Raw genomic sequence first — 16,138 nt, forward strand, 5'->3', positions numbered from 1 at the left:
TTGGCCTGTGACAACCAGCGGCGTTCTTGTGCAACTCATGTATATTATGCAGTCATTCCTCTTGTAATTCTCGGCGTTAGTGACAGATGTTTGAAATAATAAAGGGATGATTTTCTTCACTCTTGCTTTCATTTACATGGTTTGATTTACTACTTTCTATTTATCTGTTGTGTGTTTGATGATGGAACATGGAAAAAGATAAGTGCTTCTACGTATCAGTTAGAGGGAAGTAGTCAGCTATAGATCCGCAGAGGTGTTCGTCCATCGTGGAGACGGGGTATACTCTGATTTCTGACCATGCTCCAGACGGTTGATGCACCCTTGCTACCCTGTGCCCTCAATCTCCCCTCTCCCACTTTGGCCTGCTTAGGTTAGCACTTCTATGGAAGTCTAGATGAACGTAGATAGAGGCATGGTGTCCAGCATCGACCACAACATCACTTTGTAAGAGTAGGGTAATCGGTAAAGTTACTTGCTTTCATATAGATTAGATTTAATCACTTTCCTTTACTTGCTTTTCAGTAGATAGAAAACCCACCCCATTGCAAAAATACCACCTTTTCACTTCTTTTTCATAGCAAGACTATAATAAATTAATTTGAAGCGGTTTACTAACTACAATTCAAGTCTCCGTGAATCAACACCCAACTTACCCACTTTCTATAGAACTTGGGAATAGTTAGGTTCATAAATATTATTCTTGGTAGTTAAGGACTCAAGCCTTGGCGAGCCTACCAAGTACCTCAATTAGCCTTGATAAAGATAAAAAAAGGAAAACCCGTATATATGAAATATTATCGAGGCATAATAGGAAGCTTGTTATATTTGACAGCAAGTAGACTGGTTATAATGTTTAGCGTATGTATGTGCGCTCGTTTCCAATTCGCTCCCAAAGAATCACATCAAATAGCCGTTAAAAGAATACTAAGATACTAGATAGGTACTCTTGATTTAGGATTATGGTATCCCAAAGACACTAGTTTTGACATGATTAGTTATTCCGATGCAAACTATGCAGGTTGTAAAATCGATAAAAAAAGTACAAGAGGGACTTGTCACTTTTTAGGACAATCCTTTGTCTCTTGGTTTTCCAAGAAGCAAAATTCTGTAACATTATCCACAGCTAAAGCTGAGTATATAGCTGCTGGTAGTTGTTGTGCACAAACATTATACATGAAACAACAATTAAAAGATTACAATTTAGAATATACAACAATCCCAATTAAGTGTGATAATACTAGTGTTATAAATATATCCAAAAATCCAATATCTCATTCAAGAACAAAACATATTGATATTAGACATCATTTCTTAAGAGATCGCGTATAAAAAGAAGATATAACTCTTGAATTCGTTAATACAAATGATCAATTAGTAGGTATCTTCAAGAAACCACTTTCAGAGGATTGGTTTATATTTATTAGACGTGAATTAGGGTTGCTACATCTTTAAGAAGTTGTATAGAAATGAAATTCAGAAAGCCTGCTTGATAGGCAACTGACACCTAAAGGTTAGGCGCCTATCATGTTATAGCCTGATGGAATTTGGGTCATCAGGCGCCTGACTCCTCGAGCGCTAGGCGCCTGACTCGTGGTGGGTTGCCCTTTCAAAACACAAAAATCCTTCATTTTTAAAGCCATCAGTTGCCTGACTCTGTTCCATTTCTCCCTAAAACACCTTCTCCTTCCCTAAAATAACCACTTTCCTTCAAAATTTCCTCAACGACGAAGTTGAAAAGTGGCTAACCACCCCTCAGGCCAAGACACTCTATCGGAATCAAATCCAATCATCGGATCCAATTCTTGGTAAAGTCCTAGATGTTTCATTCTTTAGTTCTGATTTCCCTAAAATCATATCACTTTTTGAAGATATTGGGTAGTTAAAAATTTATCATGTATCAGGCCACTGGACATTATTTGAATTTGGTCAAAATTTTTTATGCCAATATGGTGAAGCAAGATGTTGGGTTTTCAACTGAACTCTTAGGGAAATACATTCACCTCACTCCATTGTCGTTAGGAAAAATTCTCCATATCAAGCGAGGAGACTTTGAGTGTAAACTTATTAAAAAGCAGTGGATTATGGAACATGGGCTTACTCCACAGGAGTGCTTACCACTCGTTATGACTGAAGAACCCATTTATTTTGGCAATCCCCCACTTTATAAATAGTTGAACCTCCAAGCATTAATTTTGCAAAAAATGATCACCTACAACATCCTACCTTGAACCGGTTAACATGACCATGCTTCGTTTCTTGACTGCTTTGTCATGTGGTGCATTCTGAAAGGTAAGAAGTTGGACCTACCAAGCTTGATAATCAAATGGATGATCATAAAGGAAGAATCTCCTCTTATCATTCTTCCTTATGAAGGGTTGCGGAATTTAGTATTTGCTCATCATCATATCCTTACACCATCCTTCAATTTTGTTAGAAAGACCCATTATGACATATTTTCATCCACAACTCTTAAGCTAATGGGTTATAAGAAGTACACTCAAGGGTGGTTTCATAGAGGTCGTAGGCAGACCACACCTGAGCCTCCTCCTCAGTCTTCTGAGCTAGCTCCATATGTTTCCCAGGACGCCGACACACCAACTTGGTTTCTACCTTTTTATACTCATTACCTCAACTTCAGTGAAAGGATGCAAACTGGTCTAGATTCTCTACAAGAGAAAGTTACCACTGTAGAAACCCACTATTCTTCTTTTGCTTAGTGCTTAGATCAAATGGAGAAGAATTTGGCTAGCTCTTCCAAAGGTGCAGCACCCATTGACATTAGCTCCGCTGTTGACCTCATAGGTCACACCCAGTATTGATCATAACAAATACTCTTGGTACTGATAGTTGTACTAAGGTTTGCATGCAGGTTCACCTTGTGTGCATACTCGAACCGAAAGACATATCATGATCGCGTGCTATGTTCATGCTGATGAATGAAGAAGGCTGTGTTGTATTTGTATTTCTTTTTCACTTACTTCATTTTGGGATGTAATATTATTATGGAATGTACACTCCTATGGCTTGTAATAATTTACATCATGCATGATAGGTAGGTATGCTTAAATCGACCCTAGTTGGACTTTAGATACCTACACAGACCTTAAAAAGACCTTAGGGATCTTCGGTCAACTGACGCCAGATTTTTCTAGTAGGATAGAAAGTCCTTAGATCCCTAAAAAAAAGCACAAAAATTCCCCAACATCACTTATTATATCAGGAGAATCAATTCAGACAAAAATGGACTTAAATTAAAAAGGTTGAGTGGGTTCGAGCAACCGAACCCAAGCCGTGTAAAATGGCTCGGGCGACCGAACAAGTCAACATGTTGACTTCATGTTCAAACACCTGAACCACTTTAAAGCGTATCTCCCTCCGACACCCGAACCTGTGTCAGGTTCCTTTTCAACTACTCAGGCACCCAAACGATCACGTTCAAAATGGGCTCAGGCGACCTGTAACAATTCGAAGAATAAAGATATTTAAATAATAAAGAGGGAGGAAAATGGAAACAATAATAGAAGGAGACAGCCGACTTCATTGACGAGCACGACATTGCATTTTGGAGATGATAATTCCAAGAAAATTTCCCAGGCCTCGTCGACGAACACAGGGGTTTTGTCTACGAGGGTTCTTCAGGATCTCGTCGACAAGGTCTCGTCTCATCGATAAGAAGATACTGAGAGGGATTTTTGGGATGTTTGAAATTTGTCGACGAGGATACAGGTTCGTCGATGAAATTTCTACAGGACTCCTCAATGAGGTGACGTGACTCGTCGACGAATCCCGCAGTATAAATAGTGCTTAAACTCAATTTTACGCAGAAATTCAGTGTCGTGTTTCCCTTTTTCTCTCTCCTATGGTTCTCCTTCCAACTTTCTTCAATTTCGGCCCAGTTAGTCACCGGATCAACAATCTAAGGCTACCACAATGCTTTTGACAGAGTTCTCTTTAAGTCTGTTGGGGCGGATCGTTGGTGGGATCAAGTCAAATTTCTCCCCAGAATCAGAGTAAGGCATTTTGTTCAGTTTTTGACCTTATGGAAGTTGTAGGAAATGATGTAGGCCAAGAAATATTGATATTCTTTTTGGGAAAATGTGGTTTTTAGGGTGTGGAATAGGAAGCCCTGCGGGTGTAAGATCAGTATACGATAGGGGCTTTTCGACAGTTTGGTAAGGGAAACATGCTATGCTGAGAAAACCTAGTATAATTTCAGTATGAAGTTTATGTTTTTACCAGATTATTATTCAAAGTAGAAATTTATGCAATTTATTATTGATGTTAAAATATTTTAAATTATTGTGTGGCATGAGAGTATGAATACAGTATAGAAACATGTTTTTACAGTATTTTCAGGAATATGTTTTATAGAATATACATACAGTGAAATGCGTTTATAGTATCCTTTAGAATACCATGATTTTACAGTTTTACAATGCCATAACAGGTAGATTTACAGTTTATCTCAGAAAAATACAATTGATATAATTACAGATTATTACAGCGTTATGGTTTATACAGTTATTACAGAATCATGGTAAAATAGTTAGTTGTATATATAAACGTATTATATAGTATCAGACCCTGATGGATCAGACAGCAGAGCACGATACCGTAGCTACAGATATACAAATATTCAATTCAGAGTGCAACCATTGAACTCAGATAGTAAATCGTATGAGGTCGATCGTGCCTAGTTGTGGATAGGCTCCCCATCAGATATGGGTTAAGGAGGGCTGATCTGATCGAAGAGTAGAGTGGTTTACCCTGGTAGGCCAACCAGGATAGATCCAGTCTTCGGGCCGCACAACCCTATCATGAGGGGTTAAATCATGACATACATCCATTCAGGGAAATATTCTCAGATATTATAGTATTATCGGATTTTTTGAAATAGTAGTATTATTATGAAAAGTAATTTCATACAATTTGACATGTTAAATTATGTAGTTAAAGGTTTTACAATATGTTATGTAGTATCAGCATTTTTCGGTTTTAGTTATTTGAACTATTCTTATCTCGGATTAATTTTTACAAATCCACATCTCAATAGCCACACACTAGTAATATCATGTTTCATCTTACTGAGCTTTGGCTCATCCCAGTGTTGAATTATTTTTCAGGTGAGCCAGTTGGGCGAGCGAAGCAGGCTTGCAGATAGAGGAGCTATTAGTCTACAATTTTTGAGAGTGAGTGTTTTTGGGGTTTAATTTTGTTAGCCCTGGTATTAGTAAGAGTAGTTCCTAAGAGTACAATGAAATATGTAATATTTGTGGAATATTTAGACACTCTGGTATTTTATATATATATAAGGTTGAGTTTCATGTTATTTGCTTTCCGCTGTGTAGGAAATTATTTTAATTTAAAATAGTAGAGAATGTATTAATTTTATAAGGAGGTTGTTACACGACCGAATTGGTTGGTTCAGTTAACCGAACTTGGCTTTGGGCACTCAAACCTCGAAAATTTGGATACTGACTTTGATTTAGCCACCCTGAGTATAATTTCAGGCTCCCGAACCTTTTTAAAATGATTTTTTGCCTAAGTCTGTTCGGGCAACTGAACTTAAGTTCAGCCACCCGAACCTCTCGAGTTAAAACATTTTTACTGATTTTTTTAAAAGGGGTAAAATGGGTTAATTTCATTAAACTTGTTTTAAACTTTTCTAACTATCCCCATTTAGTCCCTAACAGTCGAAAAATCCTCCTTGCCTAAAAATACCTGTTCATTTGTCATAATTAGCGAGGATTAGCAAAATTGATTAGGGCCAAACTCTCTCAAAATCAAAAATCCTATTTTAGCCTATACTACTCCCAAACACTTATACGCTCCATTTTTCTTGATCTTTCAACTGTTATGAGTGTATTTAGTGTGCTTGTGCATCATTCTAATTTGCTCATACTCTCATTAGATTATATTGTTTTTTTTTTTTGTTGAGAGTAGAAGCATCAAGTTCTTCCACTGATTTAATTTGATAAATCTTGTGTGGGAGGACTTGGAAGGTTGTGGTTCTTGTATTGTCATTGCAAGACACCTAAACCTATATTTTTATGTGCAAAAATCATTTTCAAATCTTACATTCAAACACTCCTTGTGCTTAGTATATTGAGAACATCTTGCTGCGTTTGTTTGAATCAACTTGCTAGCATATTTGAAACCTTGATCTGATATTGAGATATTCAAATATTGTGTATCAAATCTTGCTTAGGTTTACACTCTTGATCATTGATTGATTATCTATACTTGATTGAGTGTTTAGCACACATTAGAGCATTGAGCATATTTACATATCATACGTGCTTGCAATATTGCTTAAGCTATACTAATGTACATATCTGCTTGTGAAGAAGCACATTTTTCTTGTACGTAAATTCATATTGATTGTATTCCAAGCTTGAGCTTGAAGAGGGAGACTAGCCCTATTGAATAGTTCCGGACTGGCTTAGACTTGGTTAGGAAAGTTAAGTGCGTCATCCTAGTAAGGCGTGTTGGTTGAGGTTAGCCCTGTTAATTGACCTGGTTGTAATCGGTGCCACTCCACCCGTTAAGTGAGTTTTAATGGAATCTTTGAGCTTGCGAGTTAGAGGCGGGGACGTAGGCAGAGTTGGCTGAACCCCGATAACATATCGTGTGTGTACTGTTTAATATTTCTACAATTTATATTTACTGCACATGTATGTTTTTATTGTGAATGATTGGGTTTATTATTGCATAGACAGACCCTAGGTTGCATAATACTGTTGATCTAGTTTAACCTAGGAAGTAATTTTAAATACCTAATTCACCCCCTTTCTTGGGGTTGCACCAAAGCTAACATCCGCTCCTTCCAGTGATGCTGCATTTGATGAGGATTCTAAGGAAAAAGGAAGAAAACGATGATGCGTCCAAAGAAGAATTTGAAGAAACTGCTTATGATGCTTCTACAGATGCCAATGCCGATTGATCTTAGCTATCTTTTGATATTTTGTTGCTCTTAGATGTTGATCTTGTCTTTGCATTTTGTATTAACACTTGGTACTTTTTGGTTTGTTTCTCCAGACTCTTGTTTATACATGTATTACTTTAGACGGCTATAAATATTTTATATTAAATGCTCTGATATTGACTATGCTTGTTAATTCTCTTTTACTTTTTAATTGATGTCAAAAGGGGGAGAAAAATTATGAGAGCAAAAGAAGTAAAAATTGTGAGGGCAAAAGAAGTTGTTAACAATGATTGCAAAGATATACATCTTTGTATGTTTTGAATGCTTAAAGAACCTTGTTTGACTATTTGATATAAATCTTGCAATCTATGTTTAAGTACTGAAACTTTATTATTACATGTGTGCTTATTGTAAGGCGGAGCCTTTTAAGGAACCCTGTCTCTTTTTGCTCCGGATTTGTCATCATAAAAAAGGGGGAGATTGTTGGCCTAACAAGGCTTATGACTCTTATTTTGATGATAACAAATCAAGGTAATTTAATATGTTTCCAAGTTGAAATGTTTCAGGAATAAAATATTAGAAAGCTCAATGGAATTATGCAAACAAGTGGTTCAAGCAAAAACTCAAAGGGTGACAAAGCTCAAAGATTGATGAAAGCTTAAAGTTTGAAAGATTATGGAAGCTCAAAGTGTGATTGAAAACTCAAAGAAAGGACTCAAAGCAAGAACATATATGGAGACTCCAGGAGTTGAAGAATATAGAATCTTAAGGAAGTTTTCATGTAAATACTTCAAGTAAAAATCAATATAAAAAGTATTGAAGCTCTTTAGGACAAATTAAAATCTTAAGAAACCATTTCTAAAGACCTTGAAATATGATTTCTAAAGTTATAAATAATGAAGGCCTAAAATGAAAAGAGTTTTCGAAGTCAAAATCTTAAAAAACAAATGTTTTTGAAAGCTTAGGTGCCTGACCAAAACTCCCAGGCGACTGACCATTTTTGTGTCTTTTAAGAACTGGCAGATGGAAAGGTGCCAGGTGCCTGATGGTAGCCTGATAGGCGCCTTCCTTGTCAACTGAGGTGACTTACATTATTTTGATAGGCGACTGCTAGTATTCTGACTTTCAATTTTAACTGAGACAGATGCCTGACAAATCATGATAGGCGGCTGCCACTCGACTGATTTTTAAAATTACAAATGGGAAAATTTTAAAAATTGGTTTCTTGGGCTCCAAACTTTTTGTAAACTTGACCAACACTCCAAGTAAACTTGGGAAGCAAGGAATTAACTTTTTAAACTCAATATATAGCCCCCAAGACAAGGATTTTAATAACCAATAAAATAATTTCAACAATCTCAAAACTCCCAAGTGCTCTCAATTCTCAAAAGCTTTCTCGCTCACATCCTGCTGGTCTCTTAACTGAGTTCTTGCTGATCATCTCACACGAAATTATGCTTTAAATTCTGAATCTTTCATTCAAAGGAAGATTAATCTGGTGATAGACTTACATTGAGCTTCAATTTCTTTATATTGAAATTTACATTGAAGTATATTTTATGCTTATTGTTGTACTAACCTACTCTATCTAAGAGTGATTCTTGTACACAAGTCTCTTCTTCTTATTTCTTGTTTCTTGACAGTTCAAGGCTTTTGGATCGTTGTAACCAAGTGTGGGGTATCGCTTAAAGAGGGATCTCTACCTGTAAAGAGGGAAATTGTAAACGGTTTGCTCCACTCGGAAAGGAGTGTTCTAGTGGAATCCTTTGGTGGTATTGGCCAAAGGTGAGGACATAGGCTGGGGATAAGCCGAACCTCGTAAAAATCTCGATGTTCCTCTTTCCTTACTCTTTATTTTCAGCACCTTTATATATTGTGTTGTGTCTATGTTAAGTGCAAGAGACTGACAAAAAAATTAAGAATTAAAAGAAGACTCTTAATAAAAAGAAAGTATGTTTTGATTAACATTTTGCAGAAACCCAAAAGGGAGTACGTTGGTTAATCATTTGCGGAAATCTTAATTAAGAGATTGCAAATAAATTCACTCAAATACAGGGCTTACAAATATCCATACGGTTGCATCTTGAGTTCTTGCAAAAGTTGAAATTGCACTAGTGTTGCAAATTGTGTTTGGTTGGGTATCTTTGATTGATTATTTTAAGTTATTAATTGATTGATTGTTTGATCAAGTTTTTATTTACTTGTGGTGTGTTTAGTATAGGGTTGTGAATTGATTGAATTAAAAAAGCTGTGTCTTTGATAAATTAAACAAGCAATTCGAGAATCCATAAAAGGGACTAAAATTTTTTAATAACCCAATTCACCCCCCTCTTGGGATAACTACTTCACTTTCAAAAATCATTTCATTCCATTTCTCTTCTCTCTCACCCTCTCTCTCTCTCTCTCTCTCTCTCTCTCTCTCTCTCTCTCTCTCTCTCCTACGGCCTCTCGAGGCTTCGGCAAGTCCCCCAGTGATTTCCTTCTTCCTCCTTGGCTTGCTGACGGTCTTCTCCTCATTGTAGTCAGGAACTTGGGATTTTTTCCAGGGAGCGTGGTAGGCTGTTTTTAGGATCAAGTAAGGGGAATAAATTATGTCAATTTGTTTTCTAAATTGAACCGATTGAATTGAGAATAGGGATACAAAAATACTATCTATGATTTTCTGAATTATTCAGGCATATGGAAACGATGGGTTTTGGTTATTTTATATATATATATTTGGAAAACCAAAATGAGTAGGGTTGATTGTCTCCTTTTTCTTATTGAACTGGTATTTTGAGTTGAATAAAAGTTATGGAGATGGTTAGACCTAGTTTTCAACGAAAATATATTTTTCTCGGGCAGTTTAGTATAGTATGATTTATCAGTCAAAAATCATATGGCATGAGATTTATTTATATTTTATTGCACAATTGAATCTGAGTATTTTTATGGTATTATACAGTGAAAATGTGATTTGTACTGATTGATGGAAATGCTGAAAATGTGGTGGAAATTGTGAAATGTGATATGACGGCTAAATGTTGTGTTTGATATGATGGCTGAATGTTAGGGTTTGATATGACGGCTGAATGCTGGGTTTTGATATGATGGCCCAATGCTGGGTTTTGATATGATAGATTTTATACTGAGTTACAAAAATGAGATTATATTACCGTCTTTATTACTTAAATTGCATTATATGGTTTAAGAATCTTGAGGACCAGATGTGATGAGAGCACAGTACCGTTGCTAGTGAATGAGTTAGTGTAGCCACACGGTAGTGTGACGTGTAGGCCTTCAGACAGTCGATTTGGCCACGAAGAGTTGTTGTACCCCTCTAGAGTTCGGACCAGACTAGGTAGGCAAATCGGACTAACTGATGGAATTCTCTAACTTAGCCTGGTGGAAAGCCAACCATGGCTAAGTTTAGTCTTCGGACCGTATAACCAGATCATGTGAGGATATTACATGATGAATATGTTGTCCAAAAAGGGGTTTCTTCTATGCATATATGTGAATTTATGTAAATGATATTATTTACTAAGCTGATTATTGTGAAGAAAATGTATATTTCCAACTGTATAGGTGTGAGTTATATTATACCTATGCTATATTTTTCAGCTAAAGTAAATTAAAGAATGTGTTTGATTTCACTGAAACTCATGTTAGCCACACGCTGATAATAATTTATTCCATCTTACTGAGAAGTGTCTCACCCCAATAAACATATCAACTTTGCAGGACTTACAGGAAACTGAGTCTAGGAACTTCAGGGCGGAACCTAGATGAGTTAGCTGAGAGTGAGTGTTGGTTGGACCCTATTTTGTCATATTTAGTTGCTTTTAGTCATTCTGGGTTGTAATATGTTTTGAGAGATATTGATACAAAGATTAAGAGGTAGTACTTTGGCATGTATGGTACACTGGCAGCAGAAGAGGAAATAGAAGAGATGAACCATGCAAAAGAAGAGTTGGACATTAAGGAAAGCATGTAGGTCGTGCAAGAGAAGGGAGGTTGGGTTGTGACCTTCATTATAAAGTCACGTAAGGTCCATGCATGCATGGGCCATGCATGCACGAGAATGAGAAGGTAGGGTCATGTGCACTGAAGGAGGGTCTCGACTAGGCCATGCCATGCATGTATTTCGTGGGCTATGCATTGGGACTGTGTGAAACAAAAGCAGGGCCTATGCGCTGGACATGAGAGGCTTGAGAGCTAGAGCCCGTGGAGGCATGTGGCTAGGAGCCCTAGGTTATTATAAAAAGAATAGGGTTTTATGGGGTGAAAAGTTATTTTGGGGAGTTGGGGCGGCGCTGAACACGCCGAAGCACTCTTTAAGTATCTTAAGATTCAATATACTATGTTCATATGCTCTTCACTTAGTGCACGCATGAACTGGCTTACGATGCTCACAACATAAGCTATATTTGGTCTTGTGTGTGACAAATAGTTTTATCTCCCAACCAACCATTGATAACAATCCTTGTCTATTGGAACTTGATTTGGAAAAATTCCCACTTTATGATTCATTTTTATGGGCGTTTCTACTGGTTTGCAAGCAAGCATTCCAGTTTCCATTAAAAGATCTAGCACATATTTCTGTTGCGAAAGGAAAATCCCTTGTTTTGATCTTGCTACTTCAATCCCCAAAAAATTTTAAGTTGCCCCAAATTCTTCATTTCGAATTTAGTAGCCAAATACTCTTGTAACACTTTCATTTCGCATGGGTCATCTACTGTCAAGACCATATCATCAACATACACGATTAAAGTTGTTACCTTCCCTTCTTTGTGTTTTATAAGCAATGTATGGTCTGGATTACTTTGCTTATAACCAAATGCTTTCATTGTAGAAGAGAACCTCCCAAACCGAACTTTAGGTGATTGTTTTAGCCCATATAATGACTTCTTCAATTTACAAACTTCACTTCTACACGAAGAACTACGTTTAACTCCGGGTGGCAACTCCATCTAGGTCTTCCTCTAAATCTCCATTAAGAAAAACATTTTTAACATCAAATTGTTGCAGAGGCCAGTCTCGATTTGCTGCTATAGATAATGAGAATGTGAATTATATTGATCTTGGCTACTGGTGCAAAAGTCTCTTGATAATGCACCCCATATTTTTGCGTATACCCCTTTGCAACTAACCTTGCTTTATATCTATCAATACTGCCATTTGCTTTGAGTTTCACTGTGAACACCCATCTACATCCAATCGTCTTCTTTCCTTCAGATAATGGAACAAGTTAAAAGTGGCATTCTTTTGCAGAGCCTCCATTTTTCTTTCATCACCTTTGTCCATTTCGGATCTATCATTGCATCCTACACACTACGAGGAATAGATACATTGGATAGTTGATAAATAGTGATTCAAACAATCTATGGGAGGACACATAGTTGCTAATCGGGTATTTGATCTTGGCTTTAGGACCAAGTTCATATTGTTTCTTTGGGACTCCCTCATTCGATCTTTGGGGATATTTAGGAGCTATATTTTCTATAGGAACATGTGTTTCATGGGACTCATTAGACATGAGATTCGAGATTACCTGAGGAAGAACATTTTGGGTTGATTCTTTAGTTGATGGTGTAGACATGGGCAATTCTAAGGACATCGGTGATTCTGATATATCGGGGGCACCTCGTTCATTTTTGGGAGGAACTAATAACTCACTCTCAATTTCAGGAATACTATCACAACTTCATTGAATACTTTTCCCAAAATGTTCATTCATTTTTATTAACTCTATAAGATCATCTCCTCCACCACCTTCTTGTAACACATTCTCTTCATTAGAGCTCTCCCCGTGAAGAGAAGGTCCAAAGACTCCCCCTAAATAAGAAGGCTCTAATTCATGAAAAGAAGCATCCAGGTCATATGTTATTTTTGGGTTTCAGGGTTATAACACCAATATTCTTTCTGAAAATTAGAATGGCCAATAAAAATGCATCGTTTCGCACATGGATCAAATTTAGTTTGCAGATTTTTGGGGATGTGAACATATATAGTACAACCAAAGACTCGTGGTTCAAGATTTGGGAGATGGGGAACTGAAAGTAAAGATTGCATCTTTTGTTGCGGGTTTGAAAGTCTATCACCAAAGAAGGTATTCGATTAATGAGGTAGGCAACGGATTTCACAGCTTCTCCCCAATAGAACCGAGGCATGTTCATGCCAAAGAGAGATGCACGAACCACCTCCAATAGTTGTCTATTCTTCCTCTCCGCTAATCCATTTTGCTGCGGAGTATAGGTGCAAGAGGTCTAATGATGAATCCCATGTTGACTAAGAAACTTGCCAAATGATGCATCTACAAACTCAGTACCATTGTCGGATTGCAGAACACGAATCTGCTTCTGGTACTAAGTGCCCACCATATTATGAAATTCTTGAAATGTTGTACATACCTCACTTTTTTTTGTGAAGTAGAGACACCCAATTCATTCTACTGCATTCATCAATAAATGTAACAAAATAACGAGATTTAGAAATAGAAGGGATTTTTACAGGACCCCAAATATCAGAGTGAATAACCACAAAAGGTTCTGAACTTTTATTCAAACTTGGTAAATAAGAAACACGATGGCTCTTAGCTAGTTCACAAATGTCACAATGAAAATCCAAATCATTCAAAACTGAAAAAAGATGTGGTTGTAATTTTCTAAGATAACCAAAAGAAAGATGTCCTAGTCTTCGGTGTCATAACCATATAGTTGCTCAAGCTTTGTCTTTGCTGCTAGTTTGATTTGCCTGACTAAATTTTAGTTCCCCATTTTCTGTCAACTCCAAGTAGTAGAGTTTGCCCCGCCTAACACCATAACCAAGAATCTTCTGAGTTAGAATGTCCTGAAAAACACAAAACGATGGCTAAAAAATTACAGTGCAAGCAAAAGTGGAGGTAATTTGGCTAATGGACAGAAGGTTATATTCAAGGGATGGAACGACAAGGATTGTGTCTAATGTGAGAGTGTTAGATAAGATGACAGATGCCTCTCTAGTAATAGGAGAGGTGCTACCATTAACTGTGGAGATAACAAATTGAGGAGAAAGGAGATCAGATTGTAACTGACCAGAGTCCCTAGTCATATTATCGAATGCACCTGTATCAATAATCCAAGTACTATTCTTAGAAGTTGCAGAGAATACAAATGACAATACCTAGGTGGGCAAAGTTTGCTGTAGGCTGCCTGTGATTGGTCTTCCTCCGTAGATGTCACCATTGCTTACCCTACAATCTTCTTTCTAGGTTTCTTTGTGAAGTCCCACCACTCAGGATAGCTAATGATTTCATAACATTGTTGTTTTGAATGCCCTGTTTCACCACAATGAGTACATACCAGGCAGCTGGACTTTCTAGTTGATTGATTGTTTCGATTCTTCGACAACCAGATGATTGTCCTTGCCGAGTTTGGTTGGCCAGCATAGCTGAGCTCTTAGAGATTGGACAAGAGCCTCCCATTGTCTGTCATTATTGATATTCTCTCTTGACATAACCATATGTGCTCTCCAAATCAAGTTTTGGGCCTTTACGTACGATTTCTCCACCGACCTGATCAAAATCAGAGACAAATCCATTCAAAAAAATATGAACTCGAAGCCTAGCCATCGCGGAATGCAACTAGAGAGCACATCTCCATGAGTTGAGACCATAATGAGAAATTGGTCTTATCCAGTGTGATACTAGTAGGAAACACATAATTGTCTTGGTGGACAATAATTGGTAGTGTTGGGTTGTTTGGTATGGTTGGAATAATGGGATTGGGATCCGCTACGTAGTTTCAGATGAACAAGAAGAAAGGGAAAAAAAATTTGATGGTAACTTTTGGGTATGGGCTTCCGAATACGAGATTTGGTTCATGTTAGAGAGTTCTCTTAAGATTAGAACTGCTCTGATACCATGTTAAACAATGGTGTTCGTGGATAATTCTCATACTATTTTTTTTTTTCTAACAAAGCCAGAAACAATCCTATTCTAAGAGAAACTAAATATTCCTATATTTAATACACAAGATTGGTCAACTAACCCGATCCCTAGGATTAATTACAAAATCAAGCTAATAATTACACCACACATACAGCTCATGCTGACAGGTTCTGCTGATTTTTTGTCCATGCCACTGGCGCAAACCCCCCATTAAAGCATATATTTCTCTTGTTTCTTGAAGTTAGCTGTCATAGTTTTTATTCTTTTAGTCTAACATGAATCAAGAAATTTTCTGATGAAAGAGTTGGGTTTAGTCACTGGTGTCAATAAGGATTTTGATACCTAGTAGGACTATAATCACTTTTATGAGTATTATGTTAACTTTGAGAGATTCACTGCAGTTGGTGCTCGAATTCCCAAAGGCGTTCTTCTTATTGGCCCCCCGAGAACTGAGAAGACTCTTTTGGCAAAAGCAATTGCTGGCGAAGCAGGGGTTCCATTTTTTTTTCTATATCAGGTTCTGAGTTTGTTGAAATGTTTGTTGGTGTTGGTGCCTCTCGAGGAATGCTCCTTGCATTGTGTTTGTTGATGAAATTGATGTTGTTGGACGGCAAAGAGGAACAGGAATTCGAGGAGGGAATGATGAAAGGGAGCAGACTCTTAACCAGCTTTTTGACCGAAATGGATGGTTTTGAGGGAAACACTGGTGTCATTATGATTGCAGCAACTAACCATGCGGATATTCTTGATTCTGCCTTATTGAGGCCTGGACGATTTAATAGACAAGTAATTATCTTTTTTTTTTTTTTTTTTACTATTGTTGGAATATCAAGCTTAATTGGTTGGAAAATCCAGGCCGTCCGTTTCGTTGGAGAGATCCAATGGCTGCAGTTTTTCTTTTATTTTAAAGGGGGGCAGTGATGTAATTTATCTCTCTTTGTATTGTAAACAATAAAAGAAAACACAGCAGGGGGCGGGGGTTCTTCATCTTCAGGTCTTGGCAGCTTCAGAGAAAAAAAAAGGGGCAGCGCAGGAGATCTTCCCTTTCCAGCTACGAGTCTTCACCAACGCGAGAGACGCCTGCAGCAAGTCTCTTGCAGAGCCGCAGCGAGAGTCTTCTTCACCCGAGCGCAGGAGGGTTTCCGTTCCACAGCTGCGAGTCTTCACCAGCTGCGAGGGCACCTGTAGCCGAGGGTTCTTCAGCCGCGCGGGAGTGAAGCCGCACGAGAGAAGGAGACGGCAGCGGAGGTTCGGCATTGGGGGGATCTCCAACCTCCAGCGGAGGCACGCGCAAGGGTAAGGCA

General features: G+C 37.7%; 1 pseudogene; it reads left to right on the plus strand.

Moving 5' to 3' along the window:
- Window positions 1-16,138, plus strand: part of LOC131166772 (ATP-dependent zinc metalloprotease FTSH 8, chloroplastic-like) — a 58,555-nt pseudogene that overhangs the window by 39,903 nt on the left and 2,514 nt on the right.

The sequence above is a fragment of the Malania oleifera genome, chromosome 10 (genome assembly GCF_029873635.1).
Source record: "Malania oleifera isolate guangnan ecotype guangnan chromosome 10, ASM2987363v1, whole genome shotgun sequence".
Taxonomy (NCBI): Eukaryota; Viridiplantae; Streptophyta; class Magnoliopsida; order Santalales; family Ximeniaceae; genus Malania; species Malania oleifera.